We start from the raw sequence: 24,095 nt of genomic DNA, 5'->3' as shown, positions 1-24,095 counted from the left end.
AATATAAAGTAGAATTGAGCAAAACACATTTGGACAAAAGAAGCTACTATTATCTTTAGACCCATGGCATATTTTTACAATAATGAAGAATAATGACTGCTACATTAGGAAATGGGCTAAGATCTCACCCTGCATACTATTTAATATATTCTTTACAAACTTCCTAAGAAAGTGCACCCTTTCTTTACAAATAAGTAGAGAACAGAGAATGTAAATAAGACAACAAAGACATAGTAAACCATCAGATTAAGGTTCAAACCAAGTTCTGTCTAGCATAAAATTGCACATTCTATAAAGCGCATTGTTTTCTTGTAACTTTTTTCCAAAAATGTCTTCTTTAATAGCATAAATATATTAAAGCACTTATTATATACCAGCCTTAATTAGTTGTTGGGAAGAGAATGATAAATAAAGCAAAATTTCTTTATTTAATGATATCACTTTCCAACCAATTACTGTCAATAGACCCTGTTGTTTCCTTTCCCTGTTGCTAGGAGAGTATCACCAAGTAACTGAAACAGAATGATTTGAACATCAACGAATGGGTAGATGCAGCAGCACTCTAAGTTCACCAGACAAAGGCATTCTCTGAGCTTAAGGCATTGTAACTATTATGAATTGGTGCCAAAGATCTCCATGACTCATTTTTTCACATACTTCCACCTCATGCTTCCAATGTACCTTTTCATATGCTTATTTTGCTCACTTTAAGATTTGTTCACATTTTATAGGGAAACGTAGTACATCCATCACCAGTTCACCTACTTTTAAATTAGACTGAGACCATGCTCAAAGGGTGGTGAAATTTAGGAATAAGGGAAACAGGCCACTCCATAGCAGCACTTGTGTACACGGAGGCAGAGCGGTGCACGGCCGAGCTGCTCAGCTGCAAATCCACAGGTGTTTCCGTCTTGGCAGTGGGCATCTTCCTTCCTAGGCACACAATGCTGAGGAGCACGAGTCCACTGAACCGATTGTGATTTATTACATTGCAATTTAATCTATACATTCTTATGCTCTGGGAAAGTTTCTGGAAACCTCAGATGGTAACAATGCACTTGAAGATCAGATCAAAGACAAACCACTTTTTGTGAAATAGTGTTTGAGTTTACTCTTTAATCGCTCTTATCTGGAGTGATAAAAATAAAGTAATTATTTTCTTTATACACAAGAAATCTCCAAGTCTTTGCAGGTTTCCCTGTTTTTCGACATTTCACTGATGTCTAGGCATGCACTTGAAGCTTTCTTTCGACATTTTAATTTATATTCAATTTATATTCACATGTTACATTCACATAATAAAATTCCTGCTCGGAAGTTGTATAAACAACTGATAAGGAAGAACCACTAAACTTTCTCCAACATCATTAAATGTGGAATTCAAAAATTGGAATCAAATTAACGCTGTCAATTTTTATAATCCTCACCTGAAGATATGTTCATTGATTTTTTTAGTGAGAGAGAGAGAAAGATCCATCCAGTGCCCCTCCCCTCGGGCATGCAATCCAACTGTGGATGAAAACCTGCATCCAGGTTATGTGCCCTGACCTTACATAAAACCCGCAGCCCTCTGGTGCAGAAACAACGCTCCAACCAACTGAGCGACCTGGTCAGGGTAACTTTAACACTTTTAGAATATACTTAAACAGAGAGGAATAGTCAAAGGCAAAGTTTTTAGGTCAAACAGTTTCCCCAGAGAATGAAATTTAACCAAAAGCAAATAAAACTATTTGAGGCCTCTGGCTATCAAGAAAGCCCTGAAATGGTATACAATAAAAGTGTCAACTAAAAATCTCAAGGTCCTGCACTGGGAGAAATAAGCACTATTAGAACAGCAACATGCAAATGAAAGAAACCCAAATGCAATAAGAATAACAGCAAATAGAAGAGGAGAAGAGAAGGATTGGATTTTGATTAAAAAGTAGAAAGAAATGGGACGAAGAGTGAGATGTTTAAATAAATCAGGTTTTCTTTAACTTTGGTTTAACCAATGATGTACTGGCATGTTGAGGTTGTCATTAACAAGGTTTTGCACTCAAGATAGTGTCGGTATAGTCAACATGCTCAGAATATAGAAGACTTCAAAAAGTACTATATTTGGGAAACTGAGGTCTGTTTGAACCAGCATTTCCCCCCCAAATTAGGCATACACAACTCTTTGCCATTTATGACTCAAATATGTAAATCAACATCAACTGTTACAAATGATTTGATGAAATACAGGCGCATCCAGGTGAGACATGCCAGGACCTTAAACTAAAACTCCCCCAAAAGAAGTTACCAGGTTGTTTGGTCACTACTATAGTAGTATAGTATCACACACGTTTGATGCTTGAAAAAGTGCTCAGTTAATTCTTATTAAATGAATGAATGAATGATATAATAAATAAATGCAGAAATGAACATAGCTTGCTTTGAAATAACTACCAGTGAGGACTGTATCAACAGGTTTTTTTGTAGGATTAAATGAGTTAATATATGTAAAGTGTTTTGGATAGTATCTAGAAATTAGTTTGTGCCCCAGTGTTAGCTATAATCATTCATCATCCATAAGCAAGGTGGAAGTTAGGGCCAGTAGGAGTGGAAACAAAAACCTGACTCTTAAAGAGTTGTTAAGGTTAAGGAAAAAGATTTTTTCTAAAGGGTTGGAAAACTCTTGTGGATTCTAGAAGGCATTAGTGTCCTCAAAAGAATCCACTAAAATTGAATGTCTGATTACGAGGCAAGTTTCTCATAAATATTTTTGAGAGTTGGCATCAGTGATCTAAGCAGTTAAGTCCAGTGTCAGTAAGTATTTTACCCAGTGGTCAAAACCATACAGAACACATCAAGTTCATGAACAGCACTCACAAAAGCATGGGACTGTCTTTAAAGGCTTTAGATTTAGAACAGGCTTCCCTGCAAAATCAGCAACGAAAACATGTAAACACAGCCCTGTACGTACAGGGCCACCCAGACCACCCCTTTACTCACCCCTTTTGTCCTGCTGCCTCTTCTTATCCATCCTGATGACACAATCCCTGGCCATCAGCCACCTTATGGTGGCAGAGAAGGTTTGTGTTTATGTCCTCTTTCTGTGTACATTCGTTGAAACACTTGTTCAGCGTCCAGGTCTGGTGATATATGGAAGAAGAGGAGTATCTTTACCTGCAAGAGTGCGGTCTGTCAGTGTTGGCTTGTTGTACTTACTTGGAAGCAAACTGAGAATTTCAGTGATGCTTTCTCATGGTTCTTAGGCTTTATTGTCATGCAAAAAGGCCCTGCTTTTTTATTTTCCCTTCCAGGTGCCTCTGTTTGCCATTAATATTTGGCCAATGTATTTTTGCTAGAAAGGAGGTTATTCCTTCTTTCCCACCTCTCCTTGGCTTAAGAAAACAATAGCATCACTGGGTATCTCTTTCAGCAAGAGTCTTAGGAGTGCCATTTTTCAGCAGCGGGGGGAAAGAGCGCAGCTTCAAAGAGTGTACTCATCATCTTTCAACTCTTCTATTCTTGCTGGTTCCCAGCTCTCCAATTTAGGGGAAACGTCATGAGTTGATTTTTAAAGTACTTTTCTACTCTTTTCCACCCCATTTTACTCTCCTCTCCATGAAGAGAAATATGTGGAAGACAAAGGCAAAGTTTTTGACATTGTTAAATAATAGGCAAAGTTTTTGACATTGTTAAATAATGTTAAAGTCTTGACATTATTTTTATTTATTTTTAAAAAATATTCTATTCATTTATTTTTAGAGAGAGGGGAAGGGAGGGAAAAAGAGAAGGAGAGAAACATCAATGTGTGCTTACCTCTCACATGCCCCCTACTGGGGACCTGGCCTGCAACCCAGGCATGTGCCCTGACTGGGAAACGAACCTGTGACCCTTTGGTTCATAGGCCAGTGCTCAATCCATGGAGCCAAGTCTGGTAGACATTATCTTTTAAAACATTCTTAAAAGCATATTTATTGCCCCACTTCATGCAAAAATTAAAAATTCTCTTTCAGACTTTTTTGTAAATATATATTTTGGTCAGCTTATGAGAAGTTTTCAAGGCAACTATTTTTAAATTAATCTCATGGGACAATGACCAAAATATAATTGCTATAGCTTTTTCCTCAGTAATTAGCAATGACAGGCTAATTACTGAGCAAAAGTGATTCACACAGATGACAGAAACCAGTTCTATTTCTATAAATATTGTGTGGGTTTGATGATTGTCATAAAGCATATATAAAAAATAAATTTTTAATCATGTGAACTTGGGAAAAAGGGGCAATATACTAAAAGTGACAAACTTGAACAGGCCATGGCCACATGGAAAGGAACCTGGTGACCAAAAGTAACCACACAGGATGATTTGATCACAAACTCCTAACTCCTACCTACATGGTGGGTAGTCATGTCCCAGGCCTACAGTTTCTTTAGCAAAGGTCAATCTTTACCCCGAGTCCTTCCTGTTATTATTATGCATCTTGGATAACACACATTTGAAATGTCAGAGTAATTTTCTTTCTAGGCCCCTAGGAGATACAACTGCCAGCATCAAAGCACAAGGTCACCAGAGTGCAGGAGACCACAGAACCCCTCATTGTTACCTTGGTGTCTCTGTGTGCTGTAGATGTAAAGCATTACCTACCCTGTAGCCACCAATGTAAAAGAGCATGTGTTTCTCCACTTTGTTTTCTGTCTGACTCTAAAGATTTCCCTGCTTTGCTTTCTTTTGTCTCCTTAATCTGCTACCGATGGATTTCATGCAATCATCCTTACATTTTCTCCTTTGATCTTAAATGTATAAAATGGGTTGAAAACTGCTATTCTCTGTAGAGATTTTTCCCAATCAAAATCTTGCTTCTGGGCTTGTCTTAAAAATTTTGACTCAAACTATTATAAAACTTTTCTACAGGTCGGGCAACCTTTATGTTACCCCCAAGTTATCATAAATAAATACAGATAACACCATAGCTAGAATAATTAAAATTAAAAGGGCAGAATGTAATAGCACACATCAAATGTAAAGGCCCACTGCAAACTCAGAGAGGTTAGTATGCTGCACTGGAACAGCTTCAACTTTTTTTTAAATTTAAAAAAATTAAAAATACATTTTATTGATTATACTATTACAGTTGTCCCACTCCCCCCCATTCATTTCCCTCCACACTGCACACCCTCTCCCATCCACATTCCTCTCCTTTAGTTCATGTCCATGTGTCTTAAGTTCTTTAGCTTCTATATTTCCCTTACTATTGTTGCCCTCCCCCTGTCTATTTTCTATCTACCATCTATGCTGTTTATTCTCTGTACCTTTCCCCCCACTCTCCTCCTCCCACTCCCCTGTTGATAACCTTCCATGTTATCTCCATTTCTGTGGTTCTGTTCCTGTTCTAGTTGTTTCTTTACTTTGTTTTTATTTTTGTTTTAGGTGTGGTTACTAATAATTGTGAGTTTGCTGTCATTTTACTATCTATGTTTTTTATCTTCTTTTTTCTTAAATAAGTCTCTAACATTTCATAAAATAAAGGCTTGCTGGATGATGAACTCCTTTAACCCGACCTTATCTGAGAAGCACTTTATCTGCCCTTCCATTTTAAATGAGATCTTTGCTGGATAGAGCAATCTTGGATGTAGGTCCTTGCCTTTCATGACTTGGAATACTCCTTTCCAGCCCCTTCTTCCCTGGAATGTCTCTTTTGAGAAATCAGCTGACAGTCTGATGGGAACTCCTTTGTAGGTAACTGTCTCCTTTTGTCTTGCTGCTTTTAAAATTCTCTCCTTATCTTTAATCTTGGGTAGTGTAATTATGGTGTGCCTTGGTGTGTTCCTTCTTGGGTCCAACTTCTTTGGGATTCACTGAGCTTCCTGATTTCCTGGAAGTCTATTTCCTTTGCCAGACTGGGGAAGTTCTCCTTTATTATTTGTTCAAACAAGTTTTCCACTTGTTGCTGTTCCTCTTCCCCTCCTGGTACCCCTATAATTCAGATGTTGGAACGTTTAAAGATGTCCTGGAGGTTCTTAAGCCTCTCCTCATTTTTTTGAATTCTTGTTTCTTCATTCTTTTTTGTTTGGTTGTTTCTTTCTTCCTTCTGGTCCACTCCATTGATTTGAGTCCCAGTTTTCTTTCTATACTATTATTTCCCTGTGCATTTTCCTTCATTTCACTTAGTGTAGCCTTGATTTTTTCATCCAATTTGTGACCAAATTCTACCAATTCTGTGAGCATCCTGATCACCAGTGCTTTGAACTGTGCATCTGATAGGTTGGCTATCTCTTCGTCACTTAGTTGTATTTGCTGTGGAGCTCTGATCTGTTCTTCTGTTTGGGCCATTTTTTTTTTGTCTTGTCCTGCCTGTTACATAGTAAGGGGTGGAGTCTTAGGTGTTCACTAGGGTGGGGCAACCCATGTCCCTGGGTTGTGATGCTGTGTGGGGGCGTGGTCCCTAAGGGAACAATGATGCTTGCTCAGCTCTCTGTTGGATTTCAGTCTTTTCTGCCACTTACTCCAAGCAAACTGGGTCCTCTGGTGCTGATTCCCATGTGGGTGGGCTTGTGTACATACTAGGACCCTATGATTCTCTCCAACAAACTCTCCTGTGAGGCTGGGAGTCTTTCCCGGCACCTCTACCGTCACAGGTGTATTTAATCTGTGTTTTGAGGCTTTATTTCCCTGCACTGGGGCCCTAGGTTGCATGGTCTGTCTCGCTCCCCAGTTTCACTTGGTTTATCCGCATGCAAATGTGGGACCGCAGTCAGCCAGCCATCTTGCACACTGCCACGCTTCACAATCGCTGCCTTGCTCAGTCTGCCAGCTGCCTCCTGTGTGACCAGGGTATGCCTGCTGTGGTCTTGCGCACCCAGGGTGCCTTACATGCCCTGTGCCACCACTTTTTGTGCTGTGACCCCTCTCCACTCTGCCACCCGACTCTGCCCTGCCTACCAGTCTGGATGAATGTGTCTATTTTAACTTCTTGGTTTTCCAACTTCCATACAGTTCAATTTTCTGTCAGTTCTTGTTGTTATTTGGTTTCTAAATTGTTGTTCCTATTTTGGTTGTGCGAGGAGGCACAATGTGTCTACCTACACCTCCATCTTGGCCAGAAGTCCACCTTTAACTTTTAACAGCATTTTATTAACACTGTTCATAAAAAGATAGGATTGGGAAGGGATATTTGCAACATGTTAAATCAATAAAGTATTAGAACCTCTTACACATAAAGAACTTACAAGAAAATAATAAATACAATTAAGGTAGAGAAAATACCAAAATAGGTATTTGATATAAAAGGAAGCATCAACAGACATTAGAAATCTTTAAGAGGTACTCAACTTTGTGAGAGACATAAGAATGAAAGTTAAGACTGAATGAGATACCTTGTTCAACTACTAGATTAGTAAAAGTAGATTAGTACTAGATTAGTATTTTGACAAGTTAACTATCTATAAGATTGGAGGAAGGAGAGCATTTTTTTGGTAAGAGTAGAATTTGTTTAAACAACTTCTGAAAACATTTGGCATAATTTATTACTATGACATATGCTATATGCAATGATTCCTCTTCTGTACATACTCTAGAGAAATTTTCAAATTAGTAAACAGTCACCATAATGTTTTCAATAGTATTATTCAAAGTAGCAAAATGATAGAATCAACTCAAATATCCATCAAAAGAAAATTGTATGAATAAATTGGGATAGGTCTGCACAATAAAATGCTCCATGCAGATGAAAAATTAATGAACTGTGGCTGTATCAACATGGATAGATTTGGGAGGGCAATAGTTGAGTTCATAAAAAGCAAGTCACAGAATGCTATACTTATTATGATATCATCTCGATGAAGTTCAAAAACAGCCAATACAGAAAATATATTTTATTGGTATTATGCATTAAGATGAAAATCTATAAGTATGCATATGATAAATTAAAAATTTAGAGAAAGAGTTGGCTCTGTGAATAAAAGAGATGCACTGAAGTAAGGGTGTATGTGTGAAGTAGGATATTCTTGTGTATTCTTCCAAAAATAAGTCTCATCTGAACACAGGCAATGTGTTTATCAGTTTCTTTGGCAAATAATACAATATTCTATGCAATATGCTACATGCTTTTGCTCTTATTTACTAGGAGACCTTTCTGTGTCAATTATTTCAGTTGCAGCTTTTGCTATCACAAACAAGTCTGCCATCTGCATACCACATACATACATCTTTGCTCACTTGTTCAATGCACATTACACATTACTATGCTTCCCCATCCCCCCAGGGGTGACTGCAGAGAAGGGGGAGGGGAATTCACTGGCCAAGAGCTGAGTGCCTCACAAAATTGTTTATTAACACTGGTCTAAGAGTAAATGGAGAAACTGGAAACATACCCAATCTTACTAACTCAGAAAGTTCTCTGAAGGAGGAAGTCCAAGGAATCCATCTACCATGTTTCATCTGTGTGGTTTTCTGTTCTTATCTTCCCCCAGCCTTCCTCTAAACTCTGGCATCTCCACCTACTTTGTCCTTTACACTTTCCCGCTGTGGTGCCATTAACTTTCCCTGAACAACCTGTGCTCAATTGCCCCTTTGATTCGCATAAAATCCTTTAGCACTTAAAAATGGTTAAATATTGGCAGTCTCATAGGTTCCAACTTACATTTTTGATTCCTTAATGCTGGGGGTGAAAACAACTCTTCAGTGGCCATTACCGCACCCTCAATGTTTATATACATTTGTAGTTGTACCGTCCACAATTTAACGTAATTTCCTTCCTTCAGCCCCTGCCCCAACCACAACTGTCACTGATCTTTCTACTAAACAGCTGAGACCCACTGTTTTGAACTAATCAGAGTTCTTCACCACTGTCACCATACTAGGATTACCTCACTTGAAACATCACACAAACTGAAAACACTGCCCATACTCCACTGTAAACCCTAGGTGTGAAGTCAGAACATTCCAACTTCACCCCTTCCGTTCCAATCCGGTGGGCTCTATGTCCCCTTGCATGTTACAAAGACCTATATTATTTTGTCGTTAACAGTAAACATGACTACATGAGGCATGCTTTTGATTCTTTGCACAATTACAGGAGAAAACATTCTCTATTCCATGTCTCATCTAATAGGTCCAGGAGAACACTCCGTTTTAGAGATTCTACCATAAGAAAACATTCTTTACTTTCTAATTCAATGTTTTCCAGTATGCAACAGAAAGAGGCATGTTTCTTTTCTTCAAATAAGAATGTTTAGTTTAGTGCTTCAGTCAGAGCTTACATCAGAGTGTACTGAAATTACAGTAACTTCAAAGACCCTTAGTTCTAACCTTAACCCTAAACCTAACTCAACTTTGTTTCATTCCCAAACCATTCTTACAATGGAAACTTCTACATTGACATTTTTACTGTAATTTATATTATTTAAGTAATTTTATGTTTTCTGAGTAATCAGCTAAAATAAAAATAAATAAATAAAAATGAAAAACCTACTATAGCATAATTTAGAGTAAATCTGCACAAAAAAACTTAAGGATCTACCAAAATTAATAAAATTGTTATCGAAACAGCATATATTGTAATTATGGCATGATTTGTTTTAAAGATAGTCCTGACTGGTGTAGTTCAGTGGATTGAGTGCTGGCCTGCAAACCAAAAGGTTGCTTGTTCAATTTCCAGTCAGGCCACATTCTTGGTAGTGGGCCAGGTCCCCCGTTGGGGGTGTGCAAGGTGGTATGCCTCTTGCATATTGATGTTTCTCTCCCTCTCTTACCCTCTCTCTAGAAAGAAATAAATAAAATCTTTTTTTAAAATAATTCAATATTATGAATTTCAGATACCTAAAATGGCTGGAGTTAGACCAACATAATTTTTTTAAAGAAATAGAAAATGCTCTGTATGATACTATAACGGTAGGCACATTTATTCTAATCTGTAGAATGTACAACAAATGTGACCCTAGGTAAATGATGAACTTTGGATGGCAATGACATAGCAATGTAGCTGCATCAGTTGTAACATGCGCACCACTATGGTGAAGGACATCAGTGATGAAGAAGTCTATCCATGTGTGGGGGAAGGGTTTATGTAGGGTACCTATGTACCTTCTTCTCAACTTTGCACCTTCTCAGTTCTGCTCTAGAAAAATCATTTAAAATGTAAATTGAAAAGAAATAGACAAAAAACCCTTTACTTTTTATTTGGTATATGCAGAGCTTTCTAAAGCTTAAAAATAATATAGTACCTTCCATAGCAAAATATTTCTAACATCATCTTTCATTTAACACATTGGTTTTTGCCTTAAAAAGGTAAATATCTGCCTCAAATCTGAGTAAATGTAAACAGTTTCAAAAATAAAATCTTTAATCAATACAATTAATGCTTTTGAGAAAAGCCAAACTAATTCCAATTCCTTCACAAGCACATACGATTGAAATGGAGGCACAGGCTTAACTGTAAAATATTTTCAAAGCTAACAATCATAGCATCGACTGCTGTCAATAAATGAACTTCAAATTGATTTACGACTTTGTAACATGAATCTAAGTTCAGTATTTAACTGCATTTGTATCGTTTGTGTCTCCTTTATCAATAAAACATTACATATATATATATGCGCATATATATCCCTTTCCCTTATATTTTATAAAGAAAATGACCACTGACCCAATCAGTTACATCCTCTTCTCCAGCTTAGTAGATAGTGTGGTTTACAGTGTGCGAGGTAATAAAATAAGACAATACATTTTCATCAATAAAAATTTCAGAGTGGAAGAATACAAAATCTTATTAGGTATACTGGCAAGTAGCCGTGTATTTATGAATCAAAAATCTCAATCCCCACTGGAAGTAAGTAAAGGCATCTGCTACCACATTCTGTTTAAGCAAAAGTATGTGTTCCACACAGAGTTCCAAAAATCAAGGATTGTTTCCAAGTCCGTGCTTTGGGAGCCAAGTTTTTCTCTAAAACTTAAATGTTAAAGTGTGTATAGTACATGTGATACCATCTATTATTTCAAGCATAATTTAATTCAATTTATCTAAATAATATTATGTGTTGAACCCCTGCAACTCAGTGTTCTGGGGCTACTCAATTTCACTGTGTCATTTATTGAATGGGTAAGTATATTAGGTTTTTTCTTCAGTTTTATCATTTGTAAAATGGGAAAAAGACCTATATCATTGTATTTTTCTGTGTATACGTACTAATTGCTCCCCCATTCAAACAGACACCAGGATTTTTTCATTTTGTAGGGAAAATAGGGACTTCAGAAAACTATAAGTAAAAAGAAAACTGCCCTGGCTGATGCAGCTCAGTAGATTGACTGCTGGCCTGCAAACCAAAGGGTCACCCGTTTAATTTCCAGTATAGGGCACATGGCTGGATTACGGGCCTGGTCCCCAGTAGGGTCTGCATGAGTCGTAATCACACATTGATGTTTCTCTCTCTTTTTCTCCTCCCTTCCCCTCTTTAAAAGTAAATAAATAAAATATTTTAAAAAATTAAACAAAAAAGTAATAGGAAAACTTTCCCCCAACCAACCAATTAACCAAACAAACATACAAAGTAAAAATGGTTTCCTTGGGCTGCAGGTAGAAAGAGAAATTTGGGACTTCTAGATAATCTCAGGGGTTGCAATACACTGAAAAAAAAGAGGGCATGTGGTATTTCTTAGAGGAAAAAATCTATGCACATTATGTGTATTCAGCATGAAATACATTTTTTCTGTCCTGATATTTCAGAAAATTGATAGAGAGAACCCTGGCTCTGAAAGGACCACATGATCAGAGGCAATGGATGCCTTAGCAGGCATCCATATCATATATGTCTCTCATATATATATATATATATATATATATATATATATATATATACATATATATATATAAATAAAATGATGCATGCATATAATATATATATGAACTGGGATATATGCATATATATATATATATATATATATATATATATATATATATGCAGGTCAATTGATTTTAACAAACGGACCACCCTGGTGGGGGATGCTGATGACAGGGAAGGTCATACATGCATGGAGGCAGGGGACGTATAGGGAATCTCTGTACTTTCCTCTCAATTTTGCTATGAGCCTTAAACTGTTCTAAAAATAGTCTTCATTAAAACAAAAACAAAACCCTTTTAAAAAGAGTAGAAAATCAAGATAGAAAGGTTACATTCTAGCATTTTCCACATTAAAGATCAAGTTGTGTTTTACTCACTTTTGCAAGGTTTTGGCCTAGGAAGTAACATGTCCAGGCATGAATTACAAATGCTGCATTCTTCTAGAAACAGTGTCTCAATTTAATACAGAATAAGAGAAAGTTTTAATAACTTTCCTTCATTTGTTAGCATGAAGCAGAGGCTCTAGGAAGCAGATCCTGGGAACAGAGCAAGCCAGCTGCTGGGAAAGTTCATTGTGAAAGCAAAAAATATTGACATACAACACACAGTCACATGTGGAAATAGTTACTGTGAAGGACAGAAAGTAACAGATTTCCCTGTAGGACAATAGAGTATGAGGATATAGAAGCCAGGAAAGAAAATCGTATACAAAAGCATGTAGTCAGCACAAGGAAAACTGATAGCAGAGACAAAGCTATTGGGCTCACACGAGGTCTGTCCAGAAGGTACTCAGCCATGTAATAAGAAAAATAGAGGGATTTATTGAAGAAGACACGAGATAAAAGAAACATCTTATATGGTACAATGACACCTCAGTCCCCTTCAGAGTAGGCACTTTGAGACCCCACACAGTTCTCCCAACCTCCATCATCTGCCCCATCGAATTTTCCTGAATCTCATCGATAGTCTGAAAACCATTCCCTTTCAAAGGTGATTTTAGTTTGGGGGAAAAAAACAGTCAAAGGGTGCCAAATCTGGGTTGTAGGGGAGCTGAGTCACCTGGGTGATTTGATGTTTTACCCCAAAATTCTGCACCAGACATGATGCATGAGGTGTGGCATTGTTGTAATGAGAATGCCAATCACCAGTTGCCCATAGCTGTGTCCTTCCAAATCATCCTCACAGTTTCCATGGAGGAATGTTCAAGCTTAATTCAAAATTTGATACAGGTTCATTGCTCTACTCACTCAGTCATTTTGAATGCGATGGACACACAGTACACATGCTCATTCAGTGACGCCTACTGCCCCCACTAATACAGTGAAACTGTCACTGTTCATGCATGTGCATTGCAGTCCACTCTCCTTGGCTGTCAGGTTACATTGATGTTGCCCAAACCATTCTCATTATATTAACAATGGCTGGACTTTTTCCAGACAGACCTTGTATTTAGGTCAGGACTCCAATCTGCAAAAAAAAAAAAAAAAAAAAAAAAAAAGAAGGAAAAAAGAAAAGAAAAAAGGGGATTGATAAGGCCAGGGTTTGTCCTTTGTCTAGAGAGGCTGAAGTAGAAAGCTAATTCTATAACCAGAGTCATAGCCCTTTCCAAATCCATAAACCACCTTAGCCCCTCATTGAACAAAATTAAAGGAGGCTTTAATCCACTCTTTGACCGTGTAAGAAATCCACAGCATGACAGGGAACACTGAGAATATTGAACATGGACAATGAAGAATGAGAAATCCTCAACCAAGCACAGAGATCCAATAGAAATTATATACAAAGTATCAAAGAGCCAGAGTCTTACACTGAGAGACACTGAACACTACCAAAAAGAACAAGACCTCAAGGAAGGCCAAAAGTAGACATTTTAAAGCTTCTTGAACTAGACCACACAGGGATGCAACTGGAAGTATAGGAGATAGAGAATAATTAGGTGTTTGGATTTAATTTTCTCTGCTTCTGTTCCACCCAAAACTGGACGAAAGCATTTCCCAAGTTAGTGCAACCTAGGATAAATGCACCTTCTTCTCCCTAAGAACCAATGGTTCAAATGCAAAGACGATCACAAACCCCCAACCTCTAACCAGTCTGGTGCTGAGTCACACTGAATCCTTGACCCATGTGGATGACCACAGTTGCGGCAGTTGCTGCCTCTGAAGAGCTACCAAACCGAGGCAGAGGCACTGAGAAAATCTCAGATCCCACTTACCCAAACCAAACTGTCAGCTGGACACTGAGCCCCTAGAATGATGCGGAACACAAACGTTCCAAATTGGAGGACATGTTTTCCATTTTCCAGACATTTCAGGTGTAAAAATACCTGGAAAGTTTAATGTAGAAAATAAAATATGTTGTATTTTATTTAGCATGACTGACCATATCAATGAAGTTCCATACTTCATAAGCTGAGGCAGAATCATCCACACGTGAAAGACTTTATAGGAAATGTCTGTGCTCATACAATTGCACTTTCTGTGTCAAGTTAATGGAGCTCAGAGCTGTTCAGCCCAAAAGGAATGAAAACTAAGAAATGTTAACTGGAAAGATGTACCAAATAACATGCTTGTTGTTTTACATCAATTAATTTATGCTCTGACAACAGTAGCAAAATTATATCATATATGATGTGAATGCTAGTCTTTTATATATATATATATATATATATATATATATTACTATTAGAGTTATCAAAATGAATAAATAAGCTTATTGGCAAGTTGTGTTTGTTTGCTAACATAACAAAGTTTTCTAGGACTAAAGCCATATAATTTTTAAAGGGGGACTTTAAAAATGAGAGAAACTATATCTTAAATGCATATAATTATATAAAATACACGTTTTCTAAGAAAGATGTAATTTAATGACTCTTTAAAAATCACCTTTGTCTTCCTATAAATCAAATGTTTTCTTCTTAGACTTTTAATACACTCGTATCTCTAGCCTCTTGGAACTTTCTGCATGGATTTCTACATCAAGGGCTTCCATCTTCAAAGCGTTTATCATCATCATTGAATCTGGAATTAAGTAATTGTGGCTATTGGTCATCAGTAATGTTTAAACTGATCATTTACAATGAAGTACAGCTTAAAATTTATGAACAAGATAGTAAATTAAAATAAATGGCAAGAGAAAGTTGAGATGATTAACATTTATGCTTTAATTTTCTAAAATCAACAAAATAAATATATTATTTTGATAAGGACATGAGTAACTTGACCATTTAATTTCAATCTAAAATTATAGAAGTAATATAAATATTAATTTTTAAGTAACATTTTTAATGGGCTATGGTAATAAAATGATGGATCTTTTAAAATTTAATATGGCAAAGGATACTCTAGCTGGAGTGTACACTTCCCTCAGCAATCTCTTAAATGGCCTGGAAATTTGCAAGGGCCTTTAACATTTTCTTAGAAAAAAAACTTCTCTCTGAGAAATAGCCAGAGAAAAGCTTTTCATTTAGAGAAAGTAAATGACTCTGTCATTATAATACTGTTATAAATTAACTCATTGTGGAAATTTAAAGTAAAATGTCTAAAAGATTAAAAATATTTTTAGTTTTTGATCAGGATGACAACAAAAAGGATGAGTATAAATACTTCCTTGTTAGACGTTTTTGACAATACTGATTTCTTTGAAATTCCCTGTAAAGGAAGGAGATGAAAAGTGATCTTTCCCCTCCTGAATCAGACTATGGATCTACACAACTTGAATCTTCTGTAGTTAATGGAGGGTATGCAATACTTAACCTTGATTCACTCCAGTGAAAAGATTACCCATATTTCTCTAGTTATGGACTCATCAGCAAGTTTTTGGATAGGTGGTAAGGAAAGTTGTTTTATATATTAAAAAATGTCACTATGCCCAAATAAGAATGCATTTTAGGAATGAAACAGCTGCCAGAGAAGAAGAATAAAGTAAGTATTCATGCAATGGCATTGCTGCAGCAATGATGTCTCTCTGGGGCTAGGGAAATGGTGACGGTGGATAGAATGTCTAATTTTCCCACACATTGTGGCTCATCTTCTCTGGCTCTTCTTAACTTCCACATACAATAAGGGCTAGAAACACAATCACAATAGTGTCAACCCCTCACCACCATCCCAGAAAATTGATAGCCATGTAGGTCTATGCAGACCAGGCCATCTACAGCATCTTTCATGTACTGAAGTCCCATGTACCATTTGCAGGGTCCTTAAATGCTATCGCTCAGGGCTCTGATCCCGTATGGAAATAAATTCTTCAGCCAACCCTTTCAATCAGCAAGAAGGCATTGACCTCCTCCTTCATATTACATATCCTTATTCTTTGTTGCCAACTGCTTGCCACATAAAGATATCCAGGAATAAAGGGAACCCAAGAAGCATTTAAACTATCATTTACCTGGAATGTCTACCATCCTCACATTATAGAAGAGAAAAGTTAGCTTAAAATACTCTAACACGGAAAATGGGGACAGACTCATAGATGGGGAATAGGATGAGAACCAGTGGAGGGGATTATAGGGGGAAGAAACCAACCATTCTGGATAAAATGATGGTCTAGATATTCAGGATGTTCCAAAACACCAAACAGATCAACAAATCTTAATGCACACGTGTAGGGTAGTCTAGAGTCACTAATTAACCCAAGTACCCTGGCCACCTAAGGTCAGTGACCCAAGGCAGAGTGATATACTACATTATAGACCTGCTGACCTCTACTCTCTTCCCCAATCTTTCCCCCAGCACCCTGGAAATCATCTGCTCATACCGTTTGGGGTGCCTTTCTGGGTAATCAGAGCCCAGAGAAGTCTGGAATTACTCAGACGTCCTGGTTCAAGGCCAATTTTTTCCTAAATTTCAGTATGGTATGGTTTTCCCATAAACACACATTTCCAAAACAAAAATAAATACATTTTGTGAAATTTACTGTAAACCTTGACAGACGCATGTGACAAGGAGGCTGTAATGAGTGTTGAGGTTTCATTTACTGTTTCAGGTTGTGCACACCTCCGAGCCTGCAAGGGCAACAGATGTTAGCATCTCAGACACTCTCTGATCTGTTTGCTGCATCAAATAGTTGTTGCTCTTTTAAGAATGTCACCATTGCATTACTCAATGTTACATCTGAAACTCTTTTAAAAGTATAGAACATGAACGGAATGTGCTAATGTTTCAGTGATAATAGTTAAATATGCGGTCTGCATATGTTGTGTACTATGTAAAGATCACTCAAGCTACAATCTGAAAGATGAGAAAGAAAGAATAGGAAAGAAACCTTGGAAGTAGCTTAAACAAATAAAAATGCCTTGTCAAGGAATAGAAGTGAGGCCAACAGTTCAGCATTTCATTTATTAATATCTTCAGACATACATTTTTAATTCTATATTAACTACTTACAAATGTCCTCTTTCTCTCTCCATGATAAGTTAAACCTTGAGGTGGTTTAACTTAATGATGAATCCCATGGTAATATAACTTACTGTGAAAGGAAATATGAAACGGGGTGAGTCGGGAGAGACGCAGCAGCACTGCAGGTCTTGGTGAGCGCTAGGTTGGCTGAAGGATTCAGCTGCTATTTTGAGCACGTAATTGGCATTTAATACATTTCATTGTACTACCTATCTACATGGCAGTGGCGAATTATGATTAGGAAGGATATGGGGAAAACAACACAAAGAAGCAAACTGTGAGTCCATTTTGTCAGTGGTTAGTGTTTGTCAGTAGAGAATATTACAAAAGTGACAGAATAAAATTCTCAACATGGGAGAATGTGATGAACTCTTAATACTGATTTGAGATGAAATTATATTTCTTTTTTAAATTTATTTATTTAATTGTTGTTCAAGTACAGTTTTCTGTCTTTTACTCCCATCCCAGCCCACCCCCTCCAGTGCTCCCCACCTCCCTTCAATTTCCACGCCCCTTAGTTTTTGTCCATTTGTCTGTCCTTTATACCTGTTCTTGTAAACCCTTCCCCTAAAGTTACATCTCTCTAGAGCTGTTATACACAGGCAACTAAGTAAATGATCTCTTGTTTAACAAATAAGTATCTTTCAAAACACAGATTTTGTTTTTTAACTTGGCAAGGCAGTTCTGCAGCTGTCAGTGAATAACTCAGGGAAGTCTCACCAACGGAAGAGCCATTATTGGAAAAGGAGAAATTCCAGAGGAATGATAGAAGACTCACTTAAGGAAAAAATAGCAATTTCACTGCATCTCAATATGTATTTATATTCATCGGCTGCATTCTTGTCTGCATAAATGAAATGACTGGTTTAAAGATTTCCATAAAGAGATTATATGTACTGTTAATATTAAATCAATCAACAAATGAAACATAAACACCTTTACTGTGTTTGTTCTCAGTGAGCAAAGCAAGACAAGGAAATCGATCGAAAATCTTTTCTAATCATTTAAAATTTATGGGAACTGACATTTTCAAGACTGCGTTCACATCTGACTATTATAATTTGGTGAGCTGTAAGACCTTTGGGAAAGGCAACCATACTTTCCCCCGTATTCTATGAAAGACTCCACTGCCACCTTGATAACATGGTACACTCTGCCATCAGGCTGCCTGGGTTCGTATTCTGGTACTGCCACTCACTAGCTTTATAATCTAGCCCTCCGAGCCTCAGTTGCTTAACTAAAAATGGGGGTGCCAATCACAGCACTCCTGCCCTGTGGTTATTAAAAAGACAATGTAAATATATCTAGCACAGTGTCTGGCATGTTAGACCTCACTACAAACAACCGCTCCTTCAAGGTCTCGTTCTGGAAAGAGTATTGATGATCGTTAAAGGAATGGGAGAAACAGAAATTCAAATGTAGAAGAGGCAAGGAAAAGGGGAGCAGAGGGTGGGAAGAGACAAAATGCAAAAAGGGAAAGGGAAAAATGAAGAAAGTGGACTCTACATTTAAGTGGCTGGAATAAGAAAAAGACAAAAAAGATAATGTTCTTTCTGGGAAAAAGAAAAGGTGAGGGCAGTTCTTTTTGTTAGAATTTATATGAGCAGATCATCACTACCTAGAACTTCAGATACAAAGCTCTAATTACACTAAAATTCAATAGAGTTACTGAACTCAGGGCATAATTCAACTGATTGTATTGTGTCACTGACCATCAGTACTCAAAGTATAAGACAAATCATTCCTCCCCTCAGCAGTCAGGCAGACTATTTTTTTTAGATTTCATTTTTTTATCTTTAGAGGGGAAGGGAGGGAGAGGGGGGGAGAAATATCAATATATGGTTGCCTCTCATGCGTCCCCTGCCGGGAACTGGCCTGCAACCCAGGCATGTGCCCTGACTGGGAATCGAACCACAACTGTCTGGTTTGCAGGCCTGCACTCAATCCACTGAGCTACACCAGCCAGGGCTCAGGCAGACTATTTAATGATGATTACTAAGCAGCATTTCCCAATAATCAATATAAAGAGAAGCTATTGTTTCTCAGCTATGCCACACATTTTGAAAGATTATTCACCTTTTTTTCCCATTTTATTCAAGTAGTGGTTAGAAATCCAAGCCATAAACACCCACAGAGGAAAAGCTGGATCAGGAAGCTCTATAGCCAGAGCTGATCAGTGATGGCCAAGAGACCCAAAGAAAAATCATAAAGTAGAAATACTGTGAGAAGTTGGAAGGAGAATTAAGAAAGATATGGCTACTTCATTTTTAAGTTCTACAGTGTGATAAGTCTGCTGTAGATATTTGTGCTTTTACCATCAACGATGGCAAAGAATGTCTAACAACTTCAGTTTGTGACTGATCCATCAGTCTTAATTCTGTTGACCAAATTCTAGCAGCAAGCAATACTTCAAGGTAGTTCCAAATCAAGACCCAAGTGCCTTTCCAATGGTGTACGAGGAGTATTGTCTATGTATTACTCAGTCTCTATGGTTTCTAGTTCTTTGGGGAAGGAAAAGCATCCACACGTCCACCCTTCATAATATTAGCACAGAGCTTGTTCTTCAGAATAATAACATTATCTCCTAGTTCATGGCACGGCATTAAAGAACATAATATTTCAAATATTCCAAAAAGAACATTTTATAATAATGGTGTAAGGGAGGGTGGAGCATCTGCTGGAATCACAGGCAAAGCCACTGACATGTGATACTCAGGGTGATTTAAATCAGTAAACAACTGAGGAAAAGAAAATCAACAAGGTTCTTCAAATGATAATGCTTTACTCCCTGGCTGGCATAGCACAGTGGTTTGAGCACAAACCTGTAAACCAAAGGGTCACCAGTTCAATTCCTAGTCTAGGACACATACCTGAGCTGTAGGCCAGGCCTCAAGTAGGGGGCATGTGAGAGGCAACCACACATTGATGTTTCTCTCCCTCTCTTTCTCCTTCCCTTCCTCTCTCTCTAAATAAATAAATAAAATCTTTTTAAAACTGATCATTTTTTTTAATATTTTAAAGTATAAAAAGTGGGTCCTGAGAAAATGAGGACACTGTAGTCTATTTTGTAAAATTGATCCTTTGATGCTAGCAAGCCACTGTTTTGTCTAAATGTTAAAAAAATAATGCTTAAACAATTCTATATTTAAGAACTAGTTATTATTTTTACCTGAAGATCATATTTTGCTAATGTAGAATAAAATTAGTTACGTTAATAGTTTTATTAGTTTTATTTTATACAATTACTTATTAGTTCTAATGTAGAATAAAATTACTTATATTATTGGTTTGATATTATTGTTTAATACTTCAACATTACTATTAAATTTTGACCTTATTTTAGGAGATACACTTCTGTCAATTATTTTATGCTGAGTTCACTTGTATAACAAGAACCTCAGATATATGTGTATTATGCTGAGAATTCTGCTGATAGTCCTTACTCTACCTCCCTGATAACTTGTTATATTTAATTCTGAACACAGATTTTTTTTCTGCAAAATGCTAGAAGAATTCAGAAATTCAGCCAACTAGAGATTATCTAGAATTTACCTTTCCAGATAACAGTGATGATATAAAGTAGAAAAACATAAAGCAAGTCGACGCATCTCATTTTTCAACAAAGAGCTGTTCTGTATTAAAGACATTTGTTTCTAAAACCTGATTTTTTGCCCTAAGCCTCCCAATATGTTAATGCCAAGAAACTGATAAAAGAAAGTAGATTCATTACCTTAATTACCCAATATGCCAATGATAAGGTGAATTTTGGAGTTAGTGGAGAAAATATGGCAATAGCTGTGGTTTAGAATATTAACATTAGAATGTTTAAATAATGAGTGTTCAAACATGGAAATTATTGCATAAATATCTGTTATCCATGCTTTAGCATGGGTCCAAGACTACCAGGGCTTTCGGAGTGACTGACTGTGGCTAAAAAGAAAGTGTTTAAATAAGATGCATTCTTATACCCTTTCCACTTATGTTCTATCATTACCCTTGTAACTGGAAGCTCTCTACTAATTTTTTAAAATCTGTTATTTTTCAAATTGCTACTCAGTGCATCAAAAACTCTCTTTTTTTCTGAGTAGAAGCCCCTCATTTCAGGTGACCATGTCTGGACAGTTATGTAGAGCGCTGCTGGAGTCGCAAGTCCAGATATTTCCATCTAATCCTGTTGGCCCAACAACAATAAGGATCAAATGACCTTGAAGGTATCGAAGTTTGAGGTCACACAGCCAACTTTGCCATTTTTTTTTTAGAGAACTCCTTGTCTCTAGGCTCCATTAGAACTCTCAAAGTGATGGAGAATTAATGAACATTTAAGACGACTCAACTAGTACTATGCTAAGCACTCAGCAGCATACACAGCTACAGGGGAGAAACAAATAGGCAACTGACTTCAATGAGCTGTAAGGCAAGATGATTAATAGAAAATAAGTTGTATCTCTTATTTCTGTTCAGTGTGAGAATTAGTTCCAACATAGACCCCAAAACAGTTTGATGTATTCTTTTTTCCATAATTAGCAGTAGTGTCAGACAAATAAGAAAAAAAGTTAGAACAAAAACTGAACACCCAAACAGGCCCAGATAGGCACTAAAATGGAAAGAAAATTCTGTTATGTACATTTGCGGTATACACAGCTATAGGTAAACTGTGGGTGAACGACCGTATTCTTATGTTAGTAAGAATCTCTGGCAAACAACAAAAAAGTGCTGCCTAAGGCGTTTAAAGAATTGGTATGAGGTAGAACATCAAATTAAAATAAATGATTTTTAAAAACAGCTCAAATACTTCAGGAATACCTACTACAGATATCTAGAATTAAAAACAAATGAGACGTCTGCCTGGGGCACCATCAACAGGATCAATCAGCTCAACCATTTTATTCTACTTTTTATGGTTCTTAGTTTAGGAATTAAATTCTAAGAAGAAAGAATCTAGCTGGCTTGAATCATGACTCCTTTGCCTGGAGAAGGACACACCCCTTGAGTAACAGTCACATAGCTTCCTATCCAATAGGTACGTCTCCAAAGCAAAATCAGTGTCCTCTTATCAGTAGGAAGAGAGATAGATGTTGAAAATCCAAACCAACAAATATGCACGGCTTACTTCTGTGCAAATTGAGAATAATTATTTTGGCCAAGAAAGAAAGATGAGAGAAAATAGGTCCATTAATTTCATAGAGGGAACAGATTAGAAATTCATTATCAAATAATTCAACTTCATAAAGTCAGATGGTAAAGTATATTCTCCATGCATGTTTGTATTTCTGGACTTATAACCAACATTGCAATAAAAATTCTAATGTCCGATGCTGATAAACTGGATAAACAAGATCACTCATGGTATCCTTCTATGTCTCAACTTCTTTCTGCCTGGCCGGGTTATCTATCTGAGCTTTGTTCAACTGTGTGTGATCACAGCAGCACTGTGACTTCACTCAAGATGAAAGAGCTCTCCTGTCAGTCAGCTACTACAGGCAAAACTAGGGCATGAACTCTTATGTATTGTTTCTAAGTTCAATTGTTCCACTGGAAGAAAACGGCCTCCTCTTTCACTCAGGTAGATGAAAGTTACATGACCATAGAATAAACTCTGGTGGAGAAATTCCACTGACAATTTCTACTGGCAAAAGGAAGAAGCAATTAGAGGATGTGCTTGACAACTAGAATAGGAAACCCAAAGTAGAGTCCCAACACAGCTGCTCTGTTTCTTGCTATTTGAATCCTAGCACCAACATTCTGCTAACTGCATGTTAATTGCACAGTTTGCAAGACATTATGTCTTAAAGACTATTGTTGGGTGGGTAGGTTGATCATATTAAATTGCTTTTCAAGCATAAAGCTAATTTCAGTGTTCTACAAAACATGCTATTTTCTTCTGTATTTAATTTTTTTAGATTTTTAAAATAAACTAGGCAACACTATAGCTACTACCATTCCCAGAGATCAAAAATTTACTCCTAGCAGAGCACTCTTAGTGCTGAACCATATCTCCATCTTTACATTAACAAGAGAGCACTGACCAGGAGCAGTGTGGGTACAAGGAAATAGGACATTTCTCCTGATGGCACACACAAGAGCTAAATGCTAGAACTCAAAAGGGGCTTACATTACGGCTAGAAGAAATGTCAAGTTTCTTTTCACCAAAGTGTGTGTAAGATTTTTGTAAACAAGACTGTATGTTAAAATTAATACAGGGCACAGATTCATAAAAAGTGTGTTTCCTGACACTGACCATGGGGAAATACAGTGTCCAGGAGAGCATGGCCTCTGGGTTTGGCTGAGTGGGCCTGCATCCCAGCTCTGCTCATCATAGTCACTGTGACTCTGGGCATGCTGCTTAACTTCCGTAAGCCTCAGTTTTCTCATCTGTAAAATGGAAAACATAAGGGGATGTGTTTGGTAAAATATCTCATGTTTATAAAATGCTTATCACAGTGTCTGAAATATATTAAGCATCTACAAAATATCAGTTGTTATTTTGTATGCTGTTAAACCTGTCTCAGAAGTCATTATTTTATTCATAAATTGTGAATAATTATGTGTTTTCATTGCTAGAGTGTAAGGTCAAATGAGATAATATATGTAAAACTTTTGTGAAATATGAAATAGCATTCAAAATGTTATAATAGTGAAATTAAATGAAATAGTGAAGTCTTAAAAGTAAGCAGAGACTGACCCCTGATCTTTCCTGAATTACCTCTTTTATAATGAAGATAGAAAATACTATAGTAACAGAAATAAAGAAAGAATATATATCAGAAAGATATAAAGTGGAATTCCTTGCGTTTGCTGTCTAGCAACTCTAAACTGTGATCAACTAGTGACTGACAAAATGAATCATACTTTTTTAAGTATGAGAAGTCAAGGTCATACATAAGGGTTACAGGT

The sequence above is a fragment of the Sturnira hondurensis genome, unplaced genomic scaffold (genome assembly GCF_014824575.4).
Source record: "Sturnira hondurensis isolate 20B ecotype Veracruz unplaced genomic scaffold, ASM1482457v3 Scaffold0000648, whole genome shotgun sequence".
NCBI classification, from domain to species: Eukaryota; Metazoa; Chordata; class Mammalia; order Chiroptera; family Phyllostomidae; genus Sturnira; species Sturnira hondurensis.
This window is presented reverse-complemented; position numbering follows the sequence as displayed.